Source organism: Diabrotica undecimpunctata, chromosome 4 (genome assembly GCF_040954645.1).
Source record: "Diabrotica undecimpunctata isolate CICGRU chromosome 4, icDiaUnde3, whole genome shotgun sequence".
Classification (NCBI taxonomy): Eukaryota; Metazoa; Arthropoda; class Insecta; order Coleoptera; family Chrysomelidae; genus Diabrotica; species Diabrotica undecimpunctata.
In genome coordinates this window covers 28,257,672-28,268,368 of record NC_092806.1, presented here as the reverse complement: position 1 = coordinate 28,268,368, position 10,697 = coordinate 28,257,672, and the positions used below count along the sequence as shown (strand labels likewise).

General features: G+C 32.1%; 1 protein-coding gene across 3 annotated transcripts in view; it reads left to right on the top strand.

The window, feature by feature from the left end:
- Positions 1–256: 256 nt before the first annotated feature.
- Nasp (Nuclear autoantigenic sperm protein) overlaps positions 257–10,697 on the top strand; it is a 68,600-nt gene continuing 58,159 nt past the window's right edge. For all 3 annotated transcript variants that reach the window (XR_011950614.1, XM_072529226.1, XM_072529224.1), the window contains exon 1: positions 257–390. The gene's annotated coding sequence lies outside the window, so the exon portion shown is untranslated. The remainder of the gene's footprint in view (positions 391–10,697) is intronic.

Genomic DNA, 10,697 nt, shown 5'->3' with positions numbered 1-10,697 from the left:
GGAAAAAATCGATTTGCCAAGAATCTGTATGCCGTAGAAAAAATGTGTCAAATAAAAAAATGTAGCTGAGATTTGGAAAAAAAATTATATTAGCACTTTTGTTAAAAAAGTGTTAACTAAAATTTGTATCTTGTCTCCAGACCCCAACAAACCTTATCACTCCGGTCATGGATATCGATTGTTTTGAATCATCGATTTAATCATCGATGTTCCAATATCTCGGTTTTCATGAGATTTCATAATTCATGTCATTGTCAATTTTGCCGCCGGCTTAGCAAGCAACTGTAGAGTTAGCGGTTCTCCTTCATTTTGCACAAATTCCGCTTTCCACATTGTTTTTTATTTTTGTTAATATATTTGAGGTGTTGAATTTTATTCCTAGTATTAAAGGTAAGTTTGTTTATTAATTTATAAAATAAAAGTCCATTTTGTTCGTAACCTTTACTGCAAGAATATACAGAATGCAAAAAAGCGAGCAGTAATTAATAAATAAGCATATAAAAACGAGCATTATTATCCTTATCTCTAGAAAAACATTCAGGCTTTGTTCAAGGCAATTTTGCATTAATTTATTTTCAGTTCCCGTTCTTTTTCTATGGGGAGATTTCTAACAGGTTGTTTACGGAACTTCGTACCAGCATACAACACGTTAATAATGAATAAAATATTGTACAAAATGTAGGCAATTGCCTACAATAGCTTGTAATTTTAAAATTAGGTGCTCAAAAAAATTAACAGAGCTTAAGAATTTAGAAACAAATGTTAAGTTACCAATAAAATCTGGTTTCAGTGAATTCTATTTACATTTTTACCCCTGCTAATACAGCGATGTAAAGAATCGAATACAAGATTTATTTTTAACGTACTTATTGGTACTTTCTCATTTTTTAAAGGCTTTTTTGGGAGACATTGAATTATTCTGATTTTTTGGTGATTTGAGATAAAAAATATACTTCCAAGAATATGTAAAAACTTATATTTCCATGCTTCTATCCCATCATCCAAAACCATAAGTGTTCTGAATCAATATCTGCAAAAGTTGGCAAACAAAATTGAGCAAAAAATACTCCATGGCTTTATAATCATACAATTATACAAAGCAGCTTTTAAAAAGTATAAAATCAGTTAAAATAACAAAATGGGGTTTTAGGGTTGCTCAGTTATGTGACTACTTTGAACTGACCCCAATTTCTTAAAAAAATATTGAAATGTTCCTTTGGTTTTGTATTGGCAGCAAATATGTAGATGTAGAACAGTCGATATATAGAAAGTGAATGTTAGAATGATTTTGTATACTCATATTACATCTTTTGTTTTATTTATAGTTTTGAAACTGTGATTTGTATCCTATTGATATTAAAATGTACTAAAACTGTTGGACATGTAGATTATCCGTAAAGTAAAACAGATACATATGTAGATTATTTGTAAACCACTGAAGTCAGCAACTTTTTGTTACCAATCTCTTGCAATATAGGTGTATTCAATAATATATTTTATATCATTCACCATTAGACCTAGAATTTAGATAGGATGTATGTTATATTATCTATAAAAAATATTATTGAAATATATTTAACTTTTAGTTGTTTTTACTACTTGACATTTCGTACTTGGTCTTAGAAAATGTCAAATTACATGTTGAATAGGTAATATATCTATTTTGCTTATTTTACATAATCTACATACAGTAGGAAGTTCCATAAATTATAATACAGGTAACATACTCTTAACATCAAACAATTTGTCATTATTTATGTTTTTATGATACAAACTACAAACAAAAATAACTAACATACCAACTAGTAGATCTATTTGGATCTATTCAAGCCTTTTTCTTAGACTGTCACTTCAGCATCTATTATTGATCATCATAATAATTTGAATTGTATTAACAGTTATTTTGAATAATAATCATAGAAAATTTCTAATAATCTTTTGAACTGCTATATTAACTTCAATAATTATTTGAAATATTTTGTGCTTTTTTCCATTTGTCTGAATTCTTTTTAAGTTGTATTCAAGTAAGGCTTATGGTAGCTACTGTTTGAGTTTCTTTCCTAAGTTTTCCTCAGGTTGACTATGACAATGCTCACTGATCTTTAATCATAATTGTATGGCATTGTTTTTTTTTTATATTTCTTATAAAGGTCTTTTCCACCAAATGGCAAGATGATCACTAATGGCTAGTCATTAGTGATGATCTTACACATAGAAAACTCATGATCAAATAATTGTCAGTCACCAATGATTATTCCGAGTGATAATACCAGCCAGTTATGTCTGAAGAAGAGGATCAAATAACATGATATTGTGTGAATCACCATTCACGAAATGTTTCTTAATGCCCTGCAGAAGAAGCAATAATAATATAAGGCCTGTAAAACCATGTTTATCAACTATTGTTCCATGATTTTACGGTTTGACATAAAATCAAATACCTCTAAAACTGCAGTAAGACAAGATGAGTGCAAGAGCCATATATAAAATGTCATTTATGATGAAGATGAGTGTGAACACTGCCCCAGTTTTAAATACCCTGGTAGCCAGGTATGCGAAATGTTTATAAAAGAAGAAATAAAGGCAACAATAGCAGCTGGGAATAAGTATTTCTTAATAAATAAAATATTTTACAGTCAGCTGCTGAAAAAGTAGTTTCAAATATTAAAGTTTACAAAGTAGTAGTAGGACCAGTAATATTCTATGGGTAGAAACTTGGACTCTTTCTTACAAAAAATAGTTTTATTTAGAGTATGGCATACAATTACAATATAATTATAAATGATTATAACATAACAACAAATTTACATCAATACAGACTAACAAACAGTTTAATTAAGAAAATATTGGAACAGAGAAAGGAATGAGTGTTATTCACAGTTGTAGTTTTATGTTGAGATGCTCCTCTCCAGTATCACATCTATGGCTTGAAAGAAGTAGACCATATTACCAGAGTATGCTATCAGGGCTAATGTGCTTAATGATGTGCAGGTAAGTCAGAATGGGTGAATTCCATATGTGGCATGCAATCATTGAGTTCATTACTATATGATCTGGGCTGTTTTTTCCTAGCATTCCTCATATTTTGAGTAGGTACTAAGACCTGTCTCATGTAGTTGGCTTATCATGAGAAGTGGAGTGGATGTAGATTTAAGCCTCTTCTTATGTAATTTGGGGTTCACAGTTATCTTCCTGTATTCCCTTAGGGGGCTTTCTTGTTTGTGGACCTGAGGAGGTATAATATGACATGGAATAGGGAGCAGTACTTTTTATACATTTGATTGAGTTTGGTGTCATTCCTTTATTACAAGGCTGCTGTTCAACCATACTGCAGAGCATTCTTCAGCTGCCAAGTAAACCAAGCTGATGGGTGATGTTCTTAGGGTTAGCATTTGCTTCTCAGGATGTTCTGCATAATTTGTAAATAATGTTATTTCAAATGTTTCTTTTGGTGGCACTGTTTTCTAGGTGTTTTTTGAACTTCAGAGTTCTGTCCATGGTTATGCCTAATTGTTTCGTATATGGGTTGTTATATTAAAATATGCTTCAGGTCCAATATTTGCTTGTTTGTTATTTAAATGAAAGCAGGCAACCTCCATTTTATTTGTATTTAGGATAAGCCTTTGGCCACTAAAGTATTTACCTAGAACATCCAAATTTTCAGTCAGTATGTTGCTTGTGGCTAAGAACCAGTTATTACCATGAGAAATAGTGAAGATCAACTACATAGATAAAAAACAATTTCAAGAAAGATCTACAGAGCTGTTCGATGTGGCATATAATAAGAAATAATGAAGTCTCAAATCAAGGAAAACCTGATTTGGTAGTGGAGATGGGTGGACCATACAGAGGAATGCGTGGGGACAAGACTGAGGAAAACCTTGTCCTTGCTGGATTACTGGTATTAAAGAAGATTTGGGGACGCTCGGAGTCAGAAGGGTTAACAATAGCTTAAAATTGATTGGCTTGGAGGCTGGAATTTGATCAGGCCCGCTCTCATTGTGGACTGTAGTGCCATGGAGTAGTAGAAGTAGTAGATTTTACATTTGGACACTGCAAAGTAGACTTACAATAACATCTACAGCTTTGCAGTGTCCAACTACAAAAACGCTTCCTGTATTTGGTCTGCCTTGTACACTATCATATTTTAATGTGGTTTATGAAGAATTCTTGAGCAGGAAATTGACATATTACAGCTGATCCACTTAATGTCACAATATTTTCTTCCTGCAAGATTTTCCTCCCGATTTTTACTTTAATATGTTCCAATCAGACACAAAAATATAATGCTACTCATAATATGCTCGTGATCAACGCCAAATTGACAGTTTTCACAAAGTTCAAAGGAAAATGCACCTATTTCAGATTTTCCGACAAAAAAAAAAAAATTGTAACAACGTTTTTAAGTAATTCTGTATAAATTATACAAAAGAAAGTGTCACATTTTTCCTTCTTTCATTGTTTTAGAGATGACTTCAAAATTTTCATACCAAATTTGTAGAAACTTCCAATTTTACTTAAATATATTTTCAAAAATTTTTTATCTTCTTTATTTTTAGGGCCCGAGCTATAAGAGTATTATTACCTGTATATGGGTTTTATTTTATACTTAGTTTAATATAAACTTTCTCAACAATTACCACCCTGTCATTTATAAAATATAAATAGTTAAAACAATTGAATAATCATAAGTTAAATTGTAACAAAACACAAAGTAGATTTAACAAAATTTTCAGAGGCCAGCTGTATATGTTGTAAAGAGTACATTGGTCAGCGCAGTATAAACAGTCAGAAATCCTTCATATAATATTTTTAAATGTACATTTTATATACTCTTCTTTAAAAGCTTTACAATTTTTGTTACATACCCATTTTTTTTGCTGAATCAATATCTGAAATTCAAGCTGAGTGTGGCATTTAGATTTTTCAACAACAAAAGGATCGAAATATTTTTACTTTTAGTTTAGTAACTACTTTTATAACTAAATACATATAATATATAACTTATATTTACTCTTTATCTGCTTGATGAATTTATTGTATTTTATTAGTGGGATATGATTGTTAGCACGATTGACATTTTTGTTTGCTTTGGTCATATTTTGAGTTTTATTTTATCAACCACAACTACCGAACGTGTGGAGCAATACAACTACGTGTGTCTGATGGGTCATTCTTGTTGAAATGTGAATGTTCGTTTTTATGTGATCGTGTTTTTTTGTGTGTATGAAAAAACATTGTGATTCGTACATCCGGTAATTTTAGTATAGTAGTAAATATATTAGCGATATATTGCTGTTTCGTCTTAATATTTAAAGGATTTCTGCCTGTTTCACTGCACAAGAAGATGTTATGAAATGATTTTAATGTACATTATGCTTATTCTTTTACTATATTTATATACAAACCTTCACTATTTGAACATAAGTAGCAGATACACCTTGTGCTAAAATATGTAAAGGAAAGAGAGGAAGACTGGTATTACTAGCTAACGAGTAAAGTTATTAAAAAGGAAGTAGCATACAATGAAGAATTTTATCAATCTTCTTATTTGGACTGACTCTTGTTTGGTCAACTAGTGTGTAGATTTATCTCGAAGATCCTTTCATCTTTGGGATGAACCCACACATGGATCGCCAAATCAAAACACAGTGCAAACCAGAAAGATGAATAGTTGATAATTCTGACTGTGGCTGTGGAAGTATGCTAGGGGTAGACTACATTGATATTTGTAAACCTATTTCGTAAATGGCAGAAAAAGATACCTTTATAAAAGATTTATAAATAAATATGTAAATTCTGAGGAAGGTATAAAAGGAGGTGAGGATAATTCAGGTGCTGGACTGCTATCTTATTGAACTAAAATACACTGATGAACATTCTATAATTTGTTTTTGACAATGTAGAGGTGTTCTGCAACTAAAACATTCAAACAAAATAGATTTGATATACATACTTTTTATATAATAAATATTGGTGGAACGGTTACACAAAAACTAGATTTTTTAAACAAATTCTTGGAGAAATTATTAAAATAACTTGATTTTTGGCTAAAACATTTAATTGGAAAACACAAAATTAATTAATTTTGAACATTAAAACACAGCATAATAACACTTTAATACTTAGTATTTCCTGATAGTTCTAATCATAGCAGCCTGCAGTGTCCTATAATAGGAACGCTACGAATGATATTTGATGAATTCTCGTCGAATTTTATTCTATTTCTGCTGTACAAGAAGTCTTAATATGCAGCTGCGTTGGAAGCCGGATGACCTGCTCGTATATTTCTTTTCAGTGTATCTCAATAGATAGATGTTCTATGGAATTTGCGTCACGAGTATATGCTGTTCACTCTGGAACTGCAATCTCGGCATCTTGCTGCATGTGTTTGGGTGTTATCAATTTTTAGCACAAAATGATCGTAACCAATAAAGTGGACATAAGGTCAAACATCAAGTATGTTGCATATATACCAGTCAGTATTTACTGTTAAATTTTTCTCAATGAGCTCTGCGCGTTCTTAACTAATGCATAACAGTGGAACCGCCCCCAAAGATGCAAAATTACATTCTTCTGAACACTACCCTCATTTTCTGTATAACGAATTTGTCAATTGCGTTTCCATAGTTGTATTATTGTGTCATATAAAATAACACTTTCCCCATTAACGTCCATTCCAGTTAGTATATTAGTTAGTATATACATTTTAAACGTGTAATTTTTTAAAGTGAAAGAACCCGATGAACTCATGCAGATGGTTTTGGATTTAAACCGACCTCATTAAATCTCCTTATTACTATTTTGACTAATACGTTGACTTGTCGTGAATTCAACAATTCATTTATAAGTGTGCGCAATATAACCGTAAATGCACGATTTGGTAAAGACTAAAGTCTCAAATATTCGACATCTCTTGGTATTGCTTGTCAAATTTAACGTGATACTTGGCCGATTTGAAATTAGGCTCCACCCACGATGCGCATTCGACCACAACACAATTCGTCCTTATTATTTCTTGGCCCTTCGAAGTACAAGGTACTTGTATAGTCTGCGACAAAGTTTTTTTTATTTTACTTATGTTTAAAGTTACTTACTGTGTGTTGAAGAACTATCGTATTACAATAGATTTGACTTTTTAAATAATTATTGTTAAGTATTTTAAATTATAAACATGGATTTTCATTCAAAATTAGAAGGCAAAGTCTTGTCTGGACAAACGAGGGAGGTAATAGCAATTGTAATTATTTTTATGCAGAGAAAAGCGATGCAAAATCCGCATGTTAAAGATTTTAAAAAAGTTCAAGAGCGTGCTTCCTTAGCAACGGAAGTAAGTATAGCCACTAAAAAGGTCGATTCTCACTATACGTTCCGTTTACTTTCCATACCCGTTCCATATACCTCCCATTATTTTAACCACAATTCTCAGTAGAGGTCGCGTTTACTTACAATAAGTCTGGTTTTTCTCAATGAACTTTAAATTAGAGTGGAAACAACTTCCACATTCAGTTGTGTAGACAAAAATTACTTTTTCTGAGTGATCCAGTATCACAGTTGCTAAGATTTTGCATTAGGTATACACATAAACAAACAAATAATTTAAAATTTATTCGGCATCGAGTTCCTTGACAATAGCTGACCAAATATTGTCTTTAAATGAATTATCGCTATATTTTTTATTTTCAAAATCATATAAGGCAATATTTTGCCTGACAAGTTATCAATTTTTCGTCATTCATATTTATCTTAACAACTTAGACTGAACCGCGATTAAAGGTCGATTCTCACTACACGTTCCGTTTACTTTCCATATCCGTGGCTTTCCATTTACATAAAATATTATTAAACACAAATCATATAGTATATGCCCACTTTCCGTTCCGTTTACCTACCATTCCCGAAGCCTCGCGTTCAAGATTACCGGCCACGTATTTTTTCTGCGACAAGCTGCGACGTGTCGGGTATGGAATGGATAGTGCGAATATTATTACATCGCGGTTCAGTCTTAGTTGTTAAGATAAATATGAATGACGAAAAATTGATAGAACTTGTCAGGCAAAATAATGCCTTATATGATTTTGCAAATAAAAAATATAGCGATAATTCATTTAAAGACAATATTTGGTCAGCTATTGTCAAGGAACTCGATGCCACAGGTAAGTAAATTTTAAATTATTTGTTTGTTTATGTGTATAATGCAAAATCTTAGCAACTGTGATACTGGATGACTCAAAAAAAGTAATTTTTGTCTACACAACTGAACGTGGAAGTTGTTTCCACTCTAATTTAAAGTTCATTGAGAAAAACCAGACTTATTGTAAGTAAACGCGACGTGTACTGAGAATTGTGGTTAAAATAATGGGAGGTATACGGAACGGGTATGGAAAGTAAACGGAACGTATAGTGAGAATCGACCTTAATAATATTCGCACTATCCATACTGTACCCGACACATCGCAGCTTGTCGCAGAAAAAATACGTGGCCGGTAATCTTGAACGCGAGGCTTCGGGAATGGTAGGTAAACGGAACGGAAAGTGGGCATATACTATATGATTTGTGTTTAAGGCTGTTTTATCGGTGCACCAAAACCTAAGGACAGTGTTTTCTCTGTTATTTACCGATAAAATGTCTCGAAATTTGGACACGTTATTCGAAATTATGTTGCCTTTAAACTGATGGTTTTACTTTTTTTATTTTTTTGAAATTTCTGTTGAAAAATTGGAATATACTGTTTAACGTTCTATTATAACCAAACTTTTTACGCCCATCAGTCGAAAGAGTTTTTTTTTCTGTAATCGTTGATTTTTGTTTCACCTTTCTGTGTCCAGTAATAATCGAGAAAAGCGTGTTCCAACTTTAAAGAAAATTGCTAAAAAATACTGAAATCTAATAGTGAAACGTGTTACTCATCATTGGGCTTAGTTTCATCGTTATCGCCTTCGTGACGTCAAATCTCATGAACGTACGGTCAGTTAGTTCGTGTTAAAACTAATTTGAATGGCGAATAATGTATTTGTTGTCATTAAACTACCCGTCGGCCGGCGGCACTGAGTAAAGATGGTCTCGCGTCAGCAGTGTAGAAAAGTAAGTGATACGCCCATTTCAAATCGCAGTATGCTTGAACTGCTAAAACAGCCTTAATAATATTTTATGTAAATGGAAAGCCACGGATATGGAAAGTAAACGGAACGTATAGTGAGAATCGATCTTAAAACGGATCTCTCGTGAAATGAAAAATATAGAAGAAGGTGCTTCTGCATCATTTTCGACGCCTAACAAAAGAATGAGATCTGCCCCAAAATCCAACTTGGGCGATTTTGACAAAGGTTTACTTCGGCGTACAATAATAAATTATTATCTCACGGAAAAACGAGTTCCTACATTGCGACATATAACAAAAAAAATTAATGAAGGCAACATTCTTCTAATAATTTTATTTTATCTGACTTATTCATATTGACAACTCAGTCACTATTTGAGATATATTTTATATGATATATTTCTACAAAATCTCCGTACCAAAATAAAATAATCGGGAAAGTTAATAAAGTTATACAGTTTAGTACCTAAATACCGGATGTTGACAGCCATCCCAACGGGGCTGGTATTATTCTATTGTAAATAAATAAACAACAGATTAAAATATTTATGACTTACTAAAATGCCGAAGATCCGAAGAATAAAAGTATAATGACTATAATTTAAAATATAACGACAACTTTAGTATAAAAATTAAGTAATAAATGTTTCGTCGGTATGTTCCAGGTATAAGATTAACTACTGTTCTTTTATTCTTATACAGTTTACTGTAACGCAAATGTAAAGCTTTCATCTCTATCAATATTCCTCTTATAAAATTATAAAACGAAACATTTATCGAAATGTTCGAAAAAACTGCCGCTTCAACATGACTGAATGGTCAATATATATAATTATTAGAAGAATTGTTTTACCAAGTAACAAAAAGAAAATATTTTGTATTTTGAGAAAAATTTCCGAAGGAAAAATTGAAAAGTCAAAATAACATACAATATAGACATATCATAGAAGTTCCATTAATAAATAAGGTCACTCTCTGTAAACTTGTAGTATGGAGTGTACCAAAGAGGCGAAGAGACCGAGCGCATTATGTATCTCTTTTCCTCCGAATGCGTTCTCACTTAATTTTCTACGCAAGTGGACAAATTTGTCAAGTATCACCTTAAATTTGACAAGCTGTACTGTACATATTTTACGACCCTGATCAGGTTGTCTTTTGTATCGTCAGTTCCCTGGCTTTATCACAATTGCAAAGGCTTCTCGATCTTCTGCCACATGGAATAATGTCCTGCATTTGATATCCAAGTCCATTCACGAATATTTTTTTAACCAAGAATCTGTTTTCTTCCTGCCTCTCTGATCTTCTATTTTGTCTTTAAGAATTTTGTTGTAGCATTCTATATTGATTTTCCTTCAATATAATGTCCCAGATTAAGGCATTTTCCGGTGTTTAACAGTGTTTAATAATTTTCTATCTCTGTTGACCCCCCTTGGTACTTTCTCGTTAGTTTTCTTGCCTTCCAAGGTATCTTCAACATCGTCTATAAATTCACATTTCTAATGCTTCAACTTGGTCTAGGCTTGATACTTTTAGGCTCCACACTTCGGCTCCGTTCAAGAATACAGATTAGTACTTTTCATTCTTTGTCTCAGTTCT